Here is a 22,485-nt window from a genome sequence, read left to right on the forward strand (position 1 = left end):
GAGGCCACACGTGTCTAGTCAGCATGTGACCGCATGTATGTAAATTACCGGCACGAGAGAATCCTAACAGCGTTCAATGAGCACTGTGAGAATTCAGACGTCTGCAGTCACAAAGAATGTCAGCAGACTCCGTACAAACCTGGACAACACCTGTAATGTTCCTAACAAATAAAAACATGAGAATGTCAGTATCACAAATAACATTTACATCCAAGTACCTTATAGATGACGTCGTCTCTGCAGTCAGTCACCTTTTCTTCTAGACCTCATGATGAGTTTTCTCATCCACATCTCGTCTCTGCAGACTTCCATCTTCTCCGGTCTTCTGCAGCAAATCTCCACACGATGCCCTTAAAGATAGAAGTGTCATTATAATGCTCCTGAATAAAAATATCTGCAATATACTGTCCCCTCACACTATTCCCCTCCCTCCTCATACTGTCTCCTCATATATTTACCCCCTCACTCTCTATACTGTCTGCTCACACATATCCCCGACTCCCCACACTGTGTCCACTCACATTAACCCATTCGCTCCCCATACTGTCTGCACCAATCCCCCATACTGTTTCCTCATACATACTCTTTATTTTGTGTCCTCAAATCTCCCCACACATTAAATCCCCCCATCCCCAATCCCCCACATACATTAAGTACCCCCATCCCCATTCCCCCCACACATTAACCCAATCCCCACTCATTAACCCCCATCAGCACTCCAAATACCCCCACACATTAACCCCAACCCCACTCATTAACGCCCCCATACATTAACCCCCATCCCCATACATTAACCCCCGCACACATTAACCCAATCCCCACTCATTAACCCCATCACCACTCAAAATCCCCCCACACATTAAATAACCATCTGCACTCCAAATACCCCCACACATTAACCCCCATCCCCATTGATTAACCCCCACACACATTAACCCCAACCCCACTCATTAACGCCCCCATACATTAACCCCCATCCCCATACATTAACCCCCGTACACATTAACCCAATCCCCACTCATTAACCCCATCACCACTCCAAATCCCCCCACACATTAAATAACCATCTGCACTCCAAATACCCCCACACATTAACCCCATCCCCATTGATTAACCCCCACACACATTAACCCCCATCCCCACTCATTAACGCCCCCACACATTAATCCCCATCCCCATTCATTAACCCCCGCACACATTAACCCAATCCCCACTCATTAACCCCCGCACACATTAACCCAATCCCCACTCATTAACCCCCATCACATTAAATAACCCCCATCTCCACTCCAAATCCCCCCACACATTAACCCCATGGCATCCCCACTCATTAACCCCCATCCCCACTCTAAATACCCCCACACATTAACCCCATGGCATCCCCACTCATTAACCCCCATCCCCACTCTAAATACCCCCACACATTAACCGCCATCCCCTCTACAAATCCCCCCCCATCTCCACTCATTAACTCCCCCTCATCTCCCATCTTCGGTGGTTCTTCAGCTCCACAGTGGAGCACACTTACCACCAGCGTTTGGTTTGGGCGCCGGGGAGTGACGTCAGCAGCGTGATCACATGACATGATCACGCTGCTGACGTCGCTCTGGCCCGGCGGTCAGAGCTTCAATTGTACAGGCGTCTGTATAGACGCCAGTACAATTGCTCCCTGGGAGGCGGCACGGCCTCCTTCTCTGCGCCGGCTGTCAGCTTGACAGCTGACACAGAGAACCGCCGACTCTCAGGCGGGAGGCGGCAGAACGCAGCCGCCAGGGAGGACACTGCGGACCGCTGCATTAGGCGGCCCGACTGTGCCCCCCTGCTGGCTGCGCCCGGGGCAACTGGCCCGGCTGCCCCCCCCTAGATACGCCACTGACTTATTATTAACATAGACAGAACCCTTTAAATCATTTTCCAATCTCCTAAGTGATGGGATGTTAGTAGAATATACTACAATCACTTTATGATCAGTGGGTGTCCAGCATCTTGGACCCCAACTAATCCTGAGAATGAAGGGTCCACAGTTCTGGTGTAGTTCTGCATCTACTTCTCCCCACACATACAGTTGAAACCAGAAGTTTCCATCCACTATATAAAAAGACACATCTGCATGTTTTTCTCAATATCTTACATGAAATCAGAATAAACCTTTCCCATTTTAGGTCAGTTAGGATTACCATAATTATTAATATTTGCCAAATGCCAGAATAATGAGAGAGAGAGAATGTTTTAAGGCATTTTTATTACTTACTGCAAAGTCATAAGTTTCCATCCATTTCATTAGTATTTGATACCATTGCCCTTAACCTGAATGACTTGGGTCAAACGTTTGAGATATCTTTCCACAAGCTTCTCACCATAGCTGGTCAGAATTTGGCCCCATTACTCCTGACAAAACTGGTGTAACTGATCCAGGTTTGTAGGTGGCCTTGCCCGCATCGGCCTTTTCAACTTTGTCCATACATTTTCAAAAGGATTGCTGTCAGGGCGTTGTGATGGCCACTCCAAAACATTGACTTTGTTATTTTTAAGCCACTTTGTCATCATTTTGGCAGTATATTTCAGGTCATTGTCCCTTTGGAAGACTCATTTCTGCCCAAGCTTTAACTTCCTGGCTGATGTCTTGAGATGTTGCTTCAGTATTGCCACATAATCTTCTTTCTCATGATGCCATCCATTTTGTGAAGTGCATCAGTCCCTCCTGCAGCAAAACAACCCCACAACATTATGCTGCCACCCCCATGTCTCACAGTTGGGATGGTGTTCTTAGGCTTCCAAGCTTCTCCCTTTTTCCTCCAAATGTAATGATGTTCATTATGCCCAAAAAGTTAAATTTTAGTTTCATCATACCACAGGACATGTCTCCAAAAATTAAGGTCTTTGTTTCTGTGTACATTTGCAAACATTAATCTGGCTTTTTTATGTATCTTTTGGAGCAACGGCTTCTTCCTGGCAGAGTGGCCTTTCAGCCCATGTTCATTCAGTACTTGTTTCACTGTGAATATTGATACAATCTTACCAGCTTCCACCATCATCTTCACAAGGTCTTTTGCTTTTCTCCTTGGGTTGATATACATATGTCAGACCAAAGCACGTTCATCTCTGGGACACAGAACTCGTCTTCTTCCTGAGCGGTATGATGGCTGGTATCTTGAAATTGTACCCAAGGATGAGCCAGACTTGTGCAAGTCCACAATTCTCTTCCTGATATCTTGGTTGATTTCTTGAGACTTTCCCATGATGCTACACAAAGAAGCAGTGCGCTTCAGGTGTATATTAAAATACATCCACAGGTGTGTCTGTTATTAACTCAGATGTTGCCAAAAAACCAAATCAGAAGCTTCCAAACACATGACATCATATAGGCAGTCCAGAATTGTTTAAAGGCATAGTAATCTTAGTGTATGTAAACTTTTGACTTTGCAGTAAGTAATAAAAATGACTTAAAACATTCTCTGTCTCTCATTATTCCAGCACTTGGCAATTAATTAATTATGGTAATCCTAATTGACCTAAAACGGGAAAGATTTATTCTAATTTCATGTCAGATATTGAGAAAAACATGCAGATGTGTCTTTTTATATAGTATATGTAAAATTCTTGTTTCATCTGTAAGTAGGTGGTCTCTTGCACTGGAACAAGATCATGCTGTGATTCCTTCACAGCCTAGTGGCCTAAAGCTGCTGTGTAGGTGAAAAATGTGTAGGAGTTCGGACCCCTACTGATCATGCAATTGGGTCGCCCCCACACCCAGGGCAGCGGGGTACCTGGTACCGGGCCGGTGTCAGGGGGAATGTGTCACAGCAGCAGTGACCCGGTCCGTGGCCCCTGGGCACCCAATATCAATGGCGGTGATGTTAATGGCGTAATAGTTCGTGACGCCACCCGTGATGTTTGGCAAGTAAGATGTTGAGCCAACGCTGCGTGCAGATCCGCTGGGACTGATGGTGTGGTGCAGCAAAGATGGTGTAGCTCCCCACAGGTGGAGCTGTAGTCCCAGGGCAGTGTAGGTGCAATGGACGAGGAGAGGCGCAGAATGGTATAGAGGCTGGTACCCAGATGTAGCGGTGCTGGAGGTGTTAGCGACGAATGAATGGAGGACACCAGGGCTTGTAGTTTCAAAGCTTTACTCACAGTTCATGGTACCAACTGGTGCCCGCCTCCGTGCCGTGTGCTCCGGGGTAGAGACTCAATCAACCTCCCGGGCAAGTCAGGGTTCTCCTCTCCAACACTCCGCCAACATGTGCCTTTCCTGAACGACTCCTCTATTGCGCCTTTTAGTGTGAAGAACTCCAGTACTGTAGTTCTCTGGATTTCCTCCTGTCAGATGTTCCTAGAACCTTACTTGTATGACAGACAGCTGTAGCCTCTATCGGGGACTCCCTTCTCAGAAGTCCTGGCTCTCTATTCAGTTGCTGTTGTGTCCCAAGTCTTTGATGGGAGTAGTGCATTTACAGCCAACTACTCCACCGGTGTCTGCTGCAGAACCATAAGCGTCCATACAACCTCGGGGACCGGGCCCCGGCCTTGCGCTGAGAACCTATAGGCAGGGTTCCTCTTCCAACCCACAACTCCTCTCTGTTCTCCTACTCCTTCGTTCCGCACTGTTCCTTCTCTCTCTTATGGAAGCTGAGGTTGCAGGTCTACGTCTTTCTCCTCTTCTCTTTCCCGTGCCAGCTGGCTCAGATCACTGAGGCAGCTGCATCACTCTTTCTAAACTAAACTCAAACTGAACTCAAAACTAACTTCAGAACTGAACTTCTCTCGCCTGACCTCCCGTCAGACTGACCTTCTGTCAGACTGACCTACAATTCTACACTTTTCCTCTCTTTTATACTAACTCCACCCACCTCCCAGCACATCTCATGTTACGAAGCAGGGTTCCACGAAGGGTGTTCTGCTACCCCCAGCCTGAAGCTGCTAGGTGGACCTACTGAACTATCCTGTGTGTGGGATGCAGGTGTTGGAGTGTGGAAAGGAGTTCCCAACTTACCTAGGCGGTGGGGCACTACACCTTAGGAGAAGGTGCAGTACCTCTGTGGCGACTGAGCCTCAGGGGAACCACACAATCACATTAGGAAAAAATCCCTTTAATATGTTTGCAATCAACTAAGAAGATGGAAAGATGGATATAGGCTAAATCATCAGAACTAATAAGGATTCTCCTATGCTAGACCTTTTTAGTCCTATAATTGTTGGAGATTCTTATAATGGATCAATCTAAATTCTCTGGTCCTCAAATGAGTTAATCCAGATTCTCAAGTTCTCTGGTAGGCCAATTTAGAATCTCGAGTCCTCTGCTGGGCCAGTCCAGATTCTCGAGTTTTTGGTTGGTCAATCCAGACTCTCAAGTCCTTTGGTGGATCAATCTAGATTCGCAAGTCTTCTGGTGGGCCAATTTAGATTATTAGGTCCTCTCTTGGTCCAATGCAGATTTTCAAATTACTCTGGTGTGCCCCACTACAGTACAGTCTCAAGTCCTTTCTTGAGCTAATCCAGATTATCAAGTCCTCTGGTGGGCTAGTCTAGATTATCGAGTCCTGTGTCGGTTCAGTCTACATTTTCAAGTCTATTGACCAATCTATATTCTTGAGCCCTCTGTTGGTTCAGTCAAGATTCTATAGCCCTCAGTGAGACTAATCTAGAGTCTTAATTCCTAAAGTGGGCCAATAAAGAAAATATAGCTCTTTAATAGGCTAATTTAGCACATTTTTTTCCTACTGTAAGCAAATTCTTGACCATCTCATACACTAGTGGGATAGTCTGAACTCTAGTCTAGCTGTTGGGCCAATATGGATTCTCTGGGCCTCTGCTGGACCACATCAGATCCTCTAGTCCACTGGTGGATAAATTTAAATCTTCTAGTAAGCCACTTAGGATCCATAAGTTTTCTAGTTTGATTGTCTCACTTTCACAGGCTTGTAATACATAGCATTTATGGTTGACAAGATATTTTTGTCATTCTGTTAGTCTAAATTTGTGTTTCTTAACTCGAGTTCTCAAGATCACCCAACCGGTTATGATTTGAGCATACCCTATACAAAGAACACATGGCAATTTCTCACATATTATTGACAATAATAACATAAACTGTGCAATACTAAGGAAACACAAAATGTATAACTTGGTGATGTTTGTGGGTTGGAATTGAAAAATATTGGTCTAACTGGGAGTACAGATGTAGCAATAGCACCCATAAATCTTTCGCCAAAGGTCCCCTACCATATAAAAAGAATCCAACATGGCACTTGGCAAGTGTGATGCTCAGTCACAGATATTTAAGTTTCTCTGCTGTCCATTCTAGAGGTTTTCTCTTCCAACTTAGATTTATCAGAAATCAATACATCTCAAAGCTGGTAAAGAAAGAAACGGATATAATGTTTTATACATAAATGTAGATCTTGAGAAATACAGATGAATCATTTTTGTTCTTTGGCATTTCCCTTGAATTATCTAAATTTGTTCTTGGGTTTTAAACGATCATTGTTATTTCATGTCTTCAATTATTAAATGAAGTAACTGAAGCAACGTGATCTTGCCAACCCAAGACATTCCACTGACCATCTATGATGCGGGAAGAAAAAAGAATGACAGAGCCATGGTATTGATCCACTGGGGAAAAAAGGGAAAGATTGGCTCTGCCTTATTAACCCTTCCAGTGGGAGAGTCTGATCCCTCTCAGTTCCTTTTTTTTTTCTCTTCTGGAGGTCATGATCTTTCTTTGTTTCTCAGGTCAGGTTTCGGTCTGACAAGTGGTAATTGATTCCCCTGCTAGATAGGCTGGTGGTAAGTGCAGGATAAAGTTACAGTGAAAACAAATAGCACTTCACAGTTCTGACCTTTCCTCTTGCAGCTTTTGTTGTGGTTGCACTTGAAGCCTGTTAGGTAAGATTTCTGCGAGTCCACAGCTTTAACATGACAGTGGCTTACATGTGCCTGGCCAGGCTGTGTGCCACGTGTCTGTTCAGACAGTAGGACAGTACTAAAAATCATGTCAACCTTTTCTAGCTCTAATTAAAGAAACCTGGATGATAAATAAACATGACAGAAGAAGAATCGACACCTTTTGAAATGTGGTGCTGGAGAAGGATGTTATCAATACCAAGGGTGGCAAGAAGGAACAAATCAATCTTGGAACAAATCAAGTCAGACTTGTTGCTCGAAGCAAGGATCACCAAGCTACGACTTACCTACATTGGACATATCATACAAAGAGAGCAATGACTGGAGAAGGACATCATGATCAGAAGAATAGAAGGAACAAGGCAAAGAGGAAGACCAGAAACCCAATAGCTTGATACTGTAAAAATAAGAGCTGCGAAGAACCTGATGGACTTGTCTAAGCTTGCACAAGATTGATCCATCTATGGAGCATTTATTCATCAAGTTGACATGGCTCGAAACCGAGCCGAAAGCCATTAAATAATAAATATGATTGTCTTCCTTTGTAACATAAGACATAAAGCAGATTATGGCCAATAGCTGAAAAAACAACATTTTTTGATGTCCTACTTAACAGGAGATGCCCTGGCATAGCTCAAACCCTTATGGGAAAAAGGGGCTCCTATCACCTGGAACCTGCAGGTCTTCCTGGAGGCCTCCTGTAAGGTTGTGACGAGCTGAACCCAGAATTTTTTGAAAAACTTTCTTTCCCAGCTTCCAGTAGCAGACCAGACAGATGACGCCTGTGTGAAAACCATCCCGTCTGGCCCTGTGATTTGAAACACCGCCCATTCCCCAGACTGTTGAGGCAGCTCCCCATGTAGAGTCCGTGCAGGTAGACCATGCTTGGCTGGCTGAGAAGAAGCCAGAACTGAGTTGTGAGATGGGATTGCAGTATCGCTGCGGTTGTGCGGAACATCCTTACAGTCTTTGTCCAGTGAATTCTAAACAAACCTTCAAAACCTTGGGCCAGTGCGAGAGGCTGCCGTTGGCGGGAGTATTCCCTCTCCACAAATGGTTGTGACTGTATCCATGGCAAGTGAAGGCATCGGTTTGGCGGGAGAGTTTGTGCTACAAGCCGTGAAGAGTCGGTGGCAGATTCCCATCTGATAGCTCCAGGATTCAATGAGGGTGTTTTGAGAGTGTTGTCAAGTTTAGGATGAGCCCTACTCAGAAACAATCAAGTAATGTCTGAACAACTTGACCTCCAGATTGGAGCGTTATACACAGAGAAGATTGCCTTCAATATGCTGTCTGGTATTCACATAGGTTGTCCGAACCTAAGAACTCAAGTGCCCGTTCTAGTCTGGAGAACCCGTGTGGTGCTTCTTCGTTGGAGATTGCCGAGTCGCAAGAGGTGTCTAGTCCCCATATGTCCAGGTCAGTCAGCAGTGATGCCATCTTTTCCGTCAGGTCTGCTAGTCACTGAGCCGCTGTGTTCTGATGTCTCCAAAGAAAGGGAAGCGGAGGTGATGACCCTACACAGTCCCAGTGATTGTATCAATAATCTGCCCCCAGGAACCTCCACACCTCATGGATGTTTCGTCTTGGAGACCAGACTGAAGAGGGACCCAGGGAGGTATCTTCAACTTCTAGGTGTTCTGGTGAAAAGAAGGTCAAGGAGGTGACATCTGCCAAGTCTCTGCTATCCAACAAACCAGGCGGAAGAATTCCAGTCAGTCCTTAAATCCTCCGGGGTGGTAGCTGATCTCAACAAATGGAGAGAGCTTTCCCAATGCCCAGTTCCTGGTACTACACCCGCTTCATCATATGCTGAGGGAGGCTTGATGAAGAGAAACATCCTAGTCATGAAAATGATGAGATAAGTCACTTTACTTCTAGTGGACAGAAGAAATCGTGGACCTCAGAGAAGTCGTGGGAGCCCGTGAAAAGGTGTCGGCCTCCAACTTATCTGCACAGTGTCCGTGTGGCCTTGAAGAAGAGGGGGGCAAAAGGGGGAAAATGTAGCTCCATGGTTGGCACCCCTGCATGGCGGTGCGCCATGTGTGTGCTCGCGCTCCCCTACTTTTAAAGGGGCAGTGCGTACATATTGCTAAATGCACTTAACCTGTTGGTGAGATGCTGTGAGGCTCTGAGCCATGTTCCTGTTCTGTTTGACTTTGCCCTTACTTTTGCCCTTATCAAAGATGGAGTAAGTAGCTTCACAAGGGGCCATCTTGTTCCTGTTTGACTTTGCCCTTACTTTTGCCCTTATCAAAGATGGAGTAAGTAGCTTCACAAGGGGCCATCTTGTTCCTGTTTGACTCTTCCTGTTTCCTGCCTGCTGTGTACAAAAGGGACTCAGCACATTATACCTGTGCTTGTGTATCTGGATCTTCACCTGCTGCCAAGCTTGGAGAACTTGCATTGTGCCTGCTTCTTCTATACCTCGGGATTCCCCGTTTGTTACTTACCTGCCATCCTGCCTGACCGCCTCTCCTGTCCGGATCTGCTCTGCTTCATTCATCTCTGCGGCCTGCTCTCCGCTTGAAGCCTGGTCCAGGCTCAGGACTTTAGGACTGTGTGCTCCCAGACCTCAGACTCTCGCCAGTTGGTTCGTACAGACTCTACCTGTTGCCAGAACTTATATCTGCTTACTGTGTAATACTGAAGCCTGCTTCCTGCAATACCCCTGAACTATCTTTGCATAGTACTGTGACCTGTTGCTACAATACAATACTGAACCTTTGAACAAATACTGTGTCTGTCTTCTCTGACCCATGCTACCGAGTTCCATAGAACCTATAGTACCAATTTGACAGGATACACAAGCCAATAATATGGAGCTCGCTGGGTCAGATTCTGTGGAAGTACGCCTTAAAAAGATATGCACATTTATCTCAGGACTTCAAGGGGAGCTTCAGGCTACCAAAACAAAATTGTCGGCACTAGAGACTCAAGCTAACCATAATGCTACCATAGCCGATACGTCCATTCAGGCGTTAGCTACTCATCTCTCAAAACTAGAGACTACAGTTTCAGCCCCAGCCGCAACCCCACCTTCGATTCCAGCTTTCCCTAAACTCCCGCCATTCAGGTTCGGTGGCGAAAGAGAAAAGTTCCGAGGGTTCCTAAATCAGTGCCAGCTGTATTTTGCTGCGCATGCGGCTCAGTTTCCAACAGGACGAGACAAGGTGTTAGCTATGATAATGCTGTTAACCAACAAGGCTCTTGCTTGGGCAAATCCCCTGATTGAAACTAATGATGTCTGTTTGAATTCTTTAAATGACTTTATTTCCGCAATGTGTCAGATGTTCGATGACCCCAACCGAAGTGCCACAGCAGAAACCGCATTGCTGGCCCTCCATCAGGGAAAGCGTCCTGTCGTAGAATACGCGATGGAATTTCGGAGGTGGGTGTTGGATACCACATGGTGCGACTCAGCAAAATACGCAGTGTTTAGGAGGGGGTTATCTGCCGCAATTAAAGACGAATTGGCTAGAGGCGAGTCACCCACTGCCCTGGGAGACTTCATAAACCATTGCATTCGTATTGATATTCGTCTTGCAGAACGCCGGCAAGAGAGATGGGCAGATGCTAACCGCAGTAATTTTTTAACCTTGCCGTCTCCCTCCAGGGAAGCTCAGAACAAGTCTTTCCTCCCGGTTGAGTCAGAACCTATGCAGGTCGATGCAGTCCGGAGAAGTCCTCCTGACCCACGCAAGGAGCACCGTTTTAGAGAAAATTTATGCTTCTATTGTGGAAAATCAGGTCACTATATTTCAAATTGTCCCGGTAAGAATCGCAAGACCACGGCTGCGGTAATCGAATGTGACTTTTCGGATGTATCTTCAGTAGTTTCCCACTCAAACCCTCCTAGGAAGGAAATAGTCGACTGGAATCACGACTTCTCCGACTGTACTTCAGAAATATTCTCACCGGTGAATGCAGCCATCTCATCAGTAAGTTCCACTACTTCGACCTTGGACGGCTCAAGGAATGGAGGCATCTACTACAGGGAGCATCTCACCAGATTGTTGTATTTACGGATCATCGGAACCTCGAATTCATGAGATCGGCAAGGTGTCTAAAACCTAGACAGGCCCGATGGACTTTATTTCTTAATCAGTTTGACTTCATTGTTTCCTACAGGCCAGGCTCTCGTAATGGGAAGGCCGATGCACTATCTAGGATTCACTCAGGAAACGTAACTCCAGCATTACCTCCGAGGACTATACTCTCAGAAAGAAACTTCATAGGAGTGTTACACAATCAAGATCTATTAACAGGTATTAAGGAAGCCTACGCTGGAGACCCACTACTGATCCGACCCCCCCAATCAGGTAAACCTAACCTTGAAAAACAGACTTTGGTTTCAGGGGCAACGCCTGTATATTCCAGAAACGGTCAGACTAAGTGTACTAAAATTAATGCATGACTCAAAGATCGCCGGTCATAGAGGAGTCCAGAAGACTCAGGAATTCTTGTCTCGCTTCTTTTGGTGGCCGACCTACCGGAGAGACGTTCAGCATTACGTCTCGTCATGTGAGGTATGTGCAAGATCAAAGGTTCCCCGCTCCTCACCTACGGGACTGTTACAACCCCTCCCTATTCCATCTCGCCCTTGGGGGTCTGTTTCAATGGATTTCATTGTAGAATTGCCTACTTCTAAGGGGAAAAACACTATCCTAGTAGTGATCGACCGTTTGACCAAGGCTGCCCATTTCATTCCCTGTATCGGTCTTCCGACAGCCAAACAGACAGCGGACCTCATCGTACAAAATGTTTTTCGGCTACATGGAGTTCCTGACGAAGTGATATCAGATCGAGGGGTCCAATTTACCTAAAAATTTTGGCGAAGCTTCTGTGCCGCCCTGGACATCAAGGTAAATCTATCATCTGCTTTTCATCCGCAGTCTAACGGACAAACGGAACGGACTAATCAAACCTTGGAGCAGTTTTTACGTTGCTACGTATGCCACTTGTAAGATGATTGGGTAAACTTACTCCCGATGGCCGAATTTACATATAACAACTCGCAGAGTGCCTCCACCAAGCAGTCTCCTTTCTTCGCCAATAAGGGGTATCATCCCAGCATCCTCCCTCGACTCCCGATAGACACGTCTGTACCCGCAGCAGCTGACCGAATTACGTGTTTACAACAGAATTTAGAGTCTTTGAAACAAACGCTGGCTACAGCTCAAGAGAGATACAAGAGAGCTGCAGACAGGTTCCGTAAACCAGCACCAACATACAAGGTAGGAGACATGGTCTGGCTTTCGACAAGAAATTTGAAATTAAGGATTCCGACATCTAAGTTGGGACAGAAATATGTTGGCCCATACAAAATCGACAACATAGTGAGTCCTGTAGCCTGCCGTCTTAAGTTGCCTACATCTTTGAAAATACACCCTGTTTTTCATGTCTCCTTGCTTAAACCGGTAGTATCGAATCCTTTTCCTGGACGTACACCTGTTCCACCTGGTCCGGTTCTCATTGACGGGCAAGAAGAATTTATCGTGGAAGGGATCATCGACTCTCGGATCCATAGGGGGAAACTTCAGTACTTGGTGAAATGGCAGGGTTACCCATCGGAGGAGAATTCCTGGGAACCTCAGGAGAACATTCGAGCTCCCCATCTGATCCAACGGTTCCACAACCGATACCCCAATAAACCTGATCTAAGGTCGTCCGGAGGACATCCTTGAAGGAGGGAATAGTGTGAGGCTCTGAGCCATGTTCCTGTTCTGTTTGACTTTGCCCTTACTTTTGCCCTTATCAAAGATGGAGTAAGTAGCTTCACAAGGGGCCATCTTGTTCCTGTTTGACTTTGCCCTTACTTTTGCCCTTATCAAAGATGGAGTAAGTAGCTTCACAAGGGGCCATCTTGTTCCTGTTTGACTCTTCCTGTTTCCTGCCTGCTGTGTACAAAAGGGACTCAGCACATTATACCTGTGCTTGTGTATCTGGATCTTCACCTGCTGCCAAGCTTGGAGAACTCGCATTGTGCCTGCTTCTTCTATACCTCGGGATTCCCCGTTTGTTACTTACCTGCCGTCCTGCCTGACCGCCTCTCCTGTCCGGATCTGCTCTGCTTCATTCATCTCTGCGGCCTGCTCTCCGCTTGAAGCCTGGTCCAGGCTCAGGACTTTAGGACTGTGTGCTCCCGGACCTCAGACTCTCGCCAGTTGGTTCGTACAGACTCTACCTGTTGCCAGAACTTATATCTGCTTACTGTGTAATACTGAAGCCTGCTTCCTGCAATACCCCTGAACTATCTTTGCATAGTACTGTGACCTGTTGCTACAATACAATACTGAACCTTTGAACATATACTGTGTCTGTCTTCTCTGACCCATGCTACCGAGTTCCATAGAACCTATAGTACCAATTTGACAGATGCATTTATCCTAATGTTTACTCCTACTGTATGACTCAGCCAATTTCTGGGAATCATTCAGTATAAAAGATTCCATCTCCATTAGGGAGTTGCCAAGTTGTGGCCAGTGTTCTGAATTCCTGGTCCTGTTGTGGCCAGCGTCCTGAACACGAATCCCCGGTCCCAGTGCGGCCAGTGCCTGAATGTTGTCCTCTGGTCCCAGTATGGCCAGTCTCCTGCACGTGAATCCCTGGTACCAATGCGCCTAGAGCCTGAACCTCGTCCCCCTGATCCTGGTGCAGCCAGTGTCCTGTTCCCGAAGTCCCTGGTCCCAGTACAGCCAGTGCCTGAACATTGTCCCCAGTCTATCTGCGGCCAGTCCCTGATCCAGTATCCTAGACTTATGTGTCTGAACATAGCCCTAGTCAGAGAACCTGAGCTTCAGTACTGGGATCTGCTCAGGAGTGGTACCTGGCGCTGCCTGCAGCCCAGTCTGTCTCCACCATCAGGAGCTTCAGTGAACACCAGGTAGCCTCTTAGCTATGCCACTTCCCAAGCAGACCTGTCCACAAACCCACTTGAGCCACCGTTGGGTGTACCAATATAGAGGACCCAGCAGGAGGAACGGACCCCCTTCCGAACGAACTGAATACAGAATCCTCGTCTCAGAGCTTCCCCATCAGGGAGTTGGAAATATCTGAAAGATCATATGAGAGAAGCACTGGAGATGTCTGCTGTGCTGATGTACACAAGGATGAAATGGAGAGTGTGGCGTTTATTTGCAAGGAAGACATGGAATATGCTTTGAAGAAACTGGATAATGAAGTTTCGTTCTCATGTAGGTGATACCTCTTCCATTCATGTCTGTGTTGAAAGAAATGCTGATGAACTGTCCCCGAAAAGTGGAGAAGCATGAGCAGAAGCCTGTCGGGTCTGGCTAATTAAGAAGAGGAAGGAATGTGACAACACTGCATTAATTCTTAATTATTCCAGATGTATATTCAGTAGGTCCAGGAACATGCGCTATTGTACATATGAATCTGAACATTGACTCTTGTTGTAGTTTAAATTGATGTTTGATTTGTTGAATGGCTGCTGATTACCTACTGTATCAACCCCTACAGTTTTTTTGTTCTGCTATCATTCAGGGACTGTACAGATGATACCCTTGGGAATTTTTGGATATTGCGAAGGAGACCTGGGAAGCAGTGGTTACACCCCATCAGAGCTTCATCGAGCATGTGGCCCAGATGCAGGAGCGGATCGCAAAGGTGATGCCGATTGTGAAGGAGAGCCTCCTTCAAGCACAAAAGGCCCAGGCAATAGTTTACAATTGGGCAGTGAGACTGAGACAGTATAGCTCTGGAGACTGAGTGTGGGTGTTTATTCCCAAGGTGGAAAGTAAGTTCTTGGCCAAGTAGCAAGAGCCATATGAGGTGGTCGAAAAGTTGGTTGACATCAACTACAAGGTCCACCAACCAGGGAGAAGAAAGCCCTACCAATTGTACCACATTATCTTGTTAAAACCATGGCGAGATAGGGAACCGGTGGAAGCTACGTGCCTGGGGGCCAACCCTAAAGCCACGGTCGAGGATGTCACAGTGGCAGAGACACTGTCACTGGCCCAAAAGCAACAGTGCAGAGAGCCGCCTTCTGCAGAACAGAGACCTGTTTTTAGAATTGCCAGGTTGTATTCAGGTGCAGGTCGTGGAAATCCTGACGGAACCGCATGTAAGTGTGGCGCCCCCAGAGTATGGTCACCACAGTGGCATTGCCTTCCTCCAGGGAGGGTGATGTCAGGCTTGGAGGCAATGAAGTGTCTCTCTAACAGTTAACCATGTCATGCAACACAGTTCACACTTCAGGCCAGCAGAGGGATCTCTGAACCAGGATTTGGGGAGGAGTGCTCTCTGAGGGCCAGGAAGGGAAATTAGTTAGTGTGAGGAGGGCAACGTGTGTAGAGGTGTGGAGAGAAGCTGGAGGTCAAGCTGAGGATAGAGAGCTCCCTCCCATTGATAGCGCATGATCTGGAGCCTGGTCTCCATGGTTGTATGGATACTGAAGGTCCTGCAACAGAAACCAGAGAAATAGGAAGCTGTAAATGCTCTATTCCCAACTAAGACTCGGAGGCACAACAGTGACGGGTGAGGGGCAGGCCTTCGTGGGCGGAGCCAGCCGAGAAGCGTGAAAGGAGAAGAGCGCACGGGAAGTGAAAAGCTGAGGCCTACAGTTCCGGCGTCCCCTGATCCTGCCGAGGAGCAGCATCCGGTAAGCCAGCGCAACCCTGCGGCCTGGCCCACGTTAACTAGGGGGGAGAGAAAATGTCTGAGGACAATGCCAATGTAGCGGCGGACGCTCCCGCTAACCTCCCAGCACTGCCAGATGCAGGGTCCAGCACAGCTGTGGCTCCAACAGCGCCACTGAATCCGGCAGCCAGCACTGCCTCCAGGGCACCGCAAGAATCAGCGCCCACCGCAGCGGTCCCCATAATGCCGCTGTCCATGCCCTACATACCGGGAGTGGCCTGGCTACCGCAGTACTTGGGTGAGTCACATACCCTGAGTGAATTCAAAGAGAGACTGTGCAGTTTGTTTGAGGTGAATCCTCTATCTGAAAGCCAGAAGGTGAACATCCTGATCGGGCAGCTAACAGGTGCAGCACAGAGAGAAGTAAAAGCCTGGCAGGACACTGACAAAGAGACTGTTAAAAAGATTTTGGCCAAGCTAAGGAGCACCTTTGACACCCGCACTGCCGCTGAAATCAAGATGAGGTTCTTTGGATGTAAACAGAAAGTACAGGACAGTATAAGGGACTATGCTCTTAACCTGCAGGAGGCGCTGCGAGCTGTCAAGCAAATTGATCCTGACAGTGTGAAAGAGGAAGACAAACTGTTTAAAGAGCAGTTTATTGAAGGACTCCTATCCAGTACCCACAGAACGCAGCTGTGCATCATAACCCTACAAAGCCCTGACCTGGACTTTGCTGATTTCAAGGACAGGGCTATTCGGGTACTGCAGGAACCAACTGTCAGCCGTCCAGCGCTCCCTAGGCGCCAGCAATCACCTACCACCAGGAAGCAACATCCTTCCCTTCCATCCCTGTGGAGGCTGATGCACAGACTCTGGATAAAGATCCAACAGAAGAGATGCGTCTTCAGGTCCAGGAGTTGACCAAAGGTATGGCTGCACTTACTAAAACTGTGCAGTCCCTGCAGGTGTCCTCCAAGGAGAAGATCCAGCTTGCTTCCAGTCCAGAGGATGTCCCGTGGCTCCGGAAGAGGAGAACCCCGCCACTCCGAGGGAGGAACAACGACCGCTATGACCAGGACGGACGGCCCATCTGTCGTCGCTGCCACAAGGCAGGCTATCTTGCAAGATTCTGTCCTTTTAAATGAGTAACCCCTGGGGCAGAGGGCCAACCCCCAGGAGTAGGACCACAAGGCCCAAAGAACTGGCGAGCCAAGTATGTTGGAGGGAGACCGATCCTTCCAGTGGTGATTGACGGCATCCCCATGAACGCTTTACTGGACACTGGCTCCCAGGTGACCACTATGCCCTATTTCCTTTACAAGCGGTATTGGGCTGACTCTGAACTCACCCGCCCAACTGATGAACTAACAGTAGTTGCCAGTAATGGTCAGTCTTTACCACAAGTGGGATGTAAAGAAATTACTGTTAAAGTGGGGAGGGTGGAGTTAAAATCTCAAGGTCTGATAGTTGTGGATATTGATCGACGTGAATGTAATACCATGATGACTCTTGGTACAAATGTAATTGAAAATTGTCTTTCTGAGGTTATTGTCTTGTTGCAACAGGTGGCTGACACTGCTGGTTCCAGTGAACGAGTCCTGCAGAAGGAGATCAAGGCCCTGATGCAAAGACAGCAGGTAGAACTCTCTGGCGGAGAAATTGGCAGCGTCAGAGTGAGTGATGCTTTCCCCATTGCAATACCCCCCAGATGTGAAATGTTGATTTGGTGTCGGGCAGCTATAGGTCTCAGAGGAAAAGATTACCAGGCATTGGTAGAGCCAGTGTACTCTGATAGCAGGCCCACTGTCCTGACAGCCAGAGGGGTAGTTGATGTACGTAAAGGGAGAGTACCTGTACGCCTTTTGAATTGTGGGGAGGAGGAGGCCACAATACCTCGGTATGCCACAGTTGCTAAGCTGCTCACTGTCAGTAGTAATGCAATGCAGGCAGCAGAGCCCTTGGCCTCATCCGACCAGGTGGAGGACAATGGCTCTGTAAAGCAGCGGGAGGAGTGGTGCCAGCAACTGCAGGTGGGGACTGACTCTACACCTTCATACCAAAAAAATGGGGTTTACAGGGTGACCCAGGAGTATGAGAGGGTATTCAGTAAACACCCCCTAGATTTCGGGAAGGCAAAATGGGTTCAACATCATATCCCCACTGGAGATCATCCACCCATTAAAGAAAGGTACCGGCCTATACCCCCCACACAATACCAATGTGCTAAAGGTATGTTGAGAGAGATGAAGGAAGCTGGGGTGATCAGAGACAGCTGTAGCCCCTGGGCAGCTCCAATAGTTTTTGTAAAGAAAAAGGATGGTACTATGAGAATGTGTGTTGATTACAGGAAAATTAACAGCATTACACATAAAGATGCCTACCCATTACCCAGAATTGAAGAGTCATTAGCTGCACTTAAAACTGCTAACTACTTTTTAAACCTTAGATCTCACTAGTGGGTATTGGCAGGTTCCCGTGGCAGAGGCAGACAAGGAGAAAACCGCATTTACCACCCCAATGGGTCTCTGTGAGTTCAACTATGTGCCATTCGGGCTCTGCACTGCTCCAGGAACATTTCAACGGCTGATGGAGTGCTGCCTGGGGCACCTGAACTTTGAGACAGTCCTGTTGTACCTTGATGATGTCATTGTTTTCTCCAAGACTTATGAAGACCATCTGGAGCACCTGGCTGAGGTGTTTGAAGCCTTGTCCAACTTTGGCCTGAAGGTGAAGCCTTCCAAATGCCACCTCCTAAAGCCCAAGGTACAGTACCTCGGTCATGTAGTGAGTGCAGAAGATGTGGCACCAGATCCGGACAAAGTCACAGTCATCCGGGACTGGCAGAAGCCCAGCAACCTCCAGGAAGTACGCCAATTCCTCGGGTTGGTAGGCTACTACCGAAGGTTCATCAAAGGCTTCACTGAAATAGCCACTCCTATGCAAAATCTTCTGGTGGGGCAGTCCAAGAAAGCCAAACAGAAGAATTCCATATTTGAATGGACTGAGGAGTTGGAGAGGTCCTTCACCCGGCTGAAGATGGCTCTCACAGGAGATGAAGTTCTGGCCTACCCAGATTATGACCAGCCCTTTGTGTTGTATACTGATGCCAGCAACGTGGGACTTGGAGCAGTACTGTCGCAGGTACAGAATGGCAATGCATTCCAAAGCCAAATGCATGTCAGTGTGTCTGAGCCCTACCATCACTCTATCAAATTCTTTAATGGCTATTAACTAATCTGTGTAGTATCCACATAAAGCGTGGCTGAGTAAGCAGACAGATGTGCTCTGATTTACAGCAATATTTTTGTGTCCCTCACTTTCATGGTGTTTGTCGATAAATAAGACGTCTCGGGCTGCAGACTTTGTATCACTGTGTCTGGAGAAGATGACTTTTTACTTCCTTCTATTATTTTTCTTTTTTGGCCAAAAATATTGACTAAGCTAACGAGCTGTGAAATGGAAAACAAATGTGAGGACCCAGATGTTATTCCCCTCCCTCAGGTCATTGCTTGTAACTTTTTTTGTGAATTTTTTTTTTTTTGTTTTGATCCTGTCATAGTGTGGCGGTTTCACACTTATGACTTTTGGTTTAGTGGTAGACATTAAGAGCGTAGTGTCTGGGCCCGGTTGACCGAGGTCACACGTCTAGTGAGTCATGGACAGACTCTCCTTATTAAATTCCTAATTTATACAATGTCAACAGGCTGCGCGGAGATCTAGTGGAGTTTGCAGTTTAATTTTGGTAGAGAATCTGGAACTAGACCCCTTAACTCCTTAAGCATCAAACCTATTTTTACATATTTATGACTCCCCTTATTCCATCTATTTAACATCAGTAATCCTTCTATTACATTTCCATTGAAGGAATGTACACATCACACTGCTTATAGCCGGGGGCTCTTTGCTAACCCTTGGTCTACAGATGTCCTATTGTCCACCCCAGTTATGGAAACGCGAGGGAGGAGATTTTTATACAACAAGAACCCCCAATCTGCCACTGCTCCATTCATCATCTATGAGACTGGTAAACATGGCCAACAGCAATGGTAGTCCAATAGACAATGAATAGAGATCTGGGGCACATGCATTCCAAAGTCTCATTCTCAGGATTTGTTGAGGCCCCAGTAGTTGGATCCACAACTATCTAGTTATCACCTTTCCTGCAGATAGGTAACAATTTGCTCAATTGGGAAAAACTCTTTAAATTGATAGGATGGGACACTATTTGTACATCAGAAAGTTCCAAAATTCTTTGTATAATTCCCGAAGCTAAAACTGTGCTGTTAATGTGATGGACACAGAGGAACGAAACTTGTTACAAGACACCGCTCTGATTTTTATCATATAAATGTAACAAGCCATACATACACCTCTGTGAACATCGCATAACCATGAGACATGTCCCTTATCCAGTAAACAATGAGAGTTCTCATAGTATCAGAAAGCGTGGAAAAGGAAAAAAGGGGGAAGAGGGAGATGCAGCTGCAGCTTCTCTCTCTTTGCTGTGAGAGGGGAAGAGGAGCCAAAGTGATGATAGACCTGATTGACTCATTGTTATAAACCCATCAGTATGGGATACATGAGTAGCAGAAAACTAAGGTTAAAGCAAACCTTACACAAGGAAGTGGCTGGCGATGATGTCATCATGTGTCACTAGTCGTAATAGTGACCTCAATGGTTTGAAATGTCATGACTACAGCAATTCAGAAGATCAGAGACTAGCAGGAGACCATTTGGCAAGAGAGCAGAAGTGGGTGGGTAAAATATAACTCTTGACAGGAGATTCATGTTGCCCGAATCTTGTGGCGTAAAGAAAAGCCGACCAGGGACTATGGGTCTTGGGTGTCTAGTCCTAATCCAATCCCCGGTAAATTCTCCCCTTATACCTGACTGATCAGTTTCTATGCCAGAGTATAGAGAGACACTCTTCAGTGTAGCAGTCCCCAGGGAATGACCTTTGACTATTCAGCAATGACACATAGTCGCAGGTCGGCTTTTTTTTCTCTAAAATGCCACAGAATTCCAGAGTAAAACATACACATCTGCCATAATGCCGCCAGCGTCTGCATCCCCTGGTTCGGGGCCTTAATCTCCCTCCAGGTTCCCTTTAAATTTCGTATATATGTACATTTAATTCACATTTTTGGATGATAATCCAAAAATAATAGTTATTGAGAAGTGTAAGGACAAACAGTTGCTCTTTTGGGACATGAAGTTCTGCCGCTTGCCAAAGTTTTCTTACCCTGACCTGGAGATAGACAAGTGATATTTCACATGTAGTTATTGCTGCACCAGTCACGTATGGCAGAGGAAATGAAGCTCAGGTTCACGCCAGGTGACCACTCGCCCATCAGCCTTACTTTTGGAGCATGCAGTCTCAGCAATTTAGTGATGTCATTTATCAGGTATTTCTTTTATGCAAATCTTCACTTTTAAAGGAAGGATTATCCAAGGAGCTTGTCCGATAAAGGAAAAGCTGATGAAAAGAGTTACCGGAGAGCTGAGGGATGGAGCTGTGATGATGGATTTCGGATTCTTACGATCGAGTTATTATTTTGGGTTTTAAAAAAATATCAGAAAAATAAGTCACTTTGTCCAATCGGGGACTTTAGACAAATGTTATTACAGGGGGGCAGTGGGCTCACTTTTATAGTTTTTTTTTTAATGTTGCAGGTCCGACAATTTTTGACAATATTAAAATGTCTCGATAATTTCATGGGATCCATGAGTATGGCTAGCAATTTAAGAAAAAAACACTAACAGATGTAGTATTATATATAATTATATATATATATACAAATACTGTATATACATATATCCATCCAACAATGGGGCAGCACGGTGGCTCAGTGGTTAGCGCTGCAGCCTTGCAGCGCTGGGGTCCTGGGTTCGAATCCCACCAAGGACAACATCTGCAAGGAGTTTGTATGTTCTCCCCGTGTTTGCGTGGGTTTCCTCCGGGTACTCCGGTTTCCTCCCACACTTCAAAGACATACTGATAGGGAATTTAGATTGTGAGCCCCCATCGGGGACAGTGATGAAAATGTGTGCAAACTGTAAAGCGCTGCGGAATATGTTAGCGCTATATAAAAATAAAGATTATTATTATTAACAATGTAGACCAGCTCACTCCTGTGAACCACCTGGGACCTCAGCTGACCAGGTTAACTCCGTTGTGCCCGGATCTAGATGTGGGAGTCCATCCATACAAATGTGAACAACGACAAAGCAAAGTCCAGCAATAACGTGAGCAATCCAGGATGCTGTTAAAAAAAAATTTTCTCTTTCTTTTTATTCATAAATCCATTAAAATACAATGGTCCAAGCAGTTTAAAACAGCAATAACGCAGGAAAGTAGTGCAGATAGGACTACGCGTTTCAGCGGTAAAACCCGCCTTCTGGACCGTGAAGAAGGCGGGTTTTTCCGCTGAAACGCGTAGTCCTATCTGCACTACTTTCCTGCGTTATTGCTGTTTTGAACTGCTTGGACCATTGTATTTTAATGGATTTATGAATAAAAAGAAAGAGAAAAAAAATTTTTTAACAGCATCCTGGATTGCTCACGTTATTGCTGGACTTTGCTTTGTCGTTGTTCATATATATATATATATATATATATATATATATATATACTAAAAAAACATGGGACATGCACAAAAATGAACAGGTCAGTAAGACAATGTTCACACCATCCAAAGACGACACAGAAAAAACACACGGTATGACAAACGTGCATAAACACTGTGTTGTAAAATATATGTAACAGTAAGCAGCGAGTGCTAGTAAAATATGATAACAAAAACAGGGTATTTAGTTGATAAGTTTTTTGCACAGTATACCCTTCTCGGAGTATTCCTATTTAATGTATTTAAACCTGATCATGTGAACAATACCTACATGAGCAGGATTCAGAAAGGCGCTGCCCGGTATGGGCACGCTGGGCTAAATGGCTCTTTATGTGCATGTCCCACAAAA

This window comes from Dendrobates tinctorius, unplaced genomic scaffold, assembly GCF_039654945.1.
Source record: "Dendrobates tinctorius isolate UK_male_01 unplaced genomic scaffold, ASM3965494v1 ptg000084l, whole genome shotgun sequence".
Taxonomy (NCBI): domain Eukaryota; kingdom Metazoa; phylum Chordata; class Amphibia; order Anura; family Dendrobatidae; genus Dendrobates; species Dendrobates tinctorius.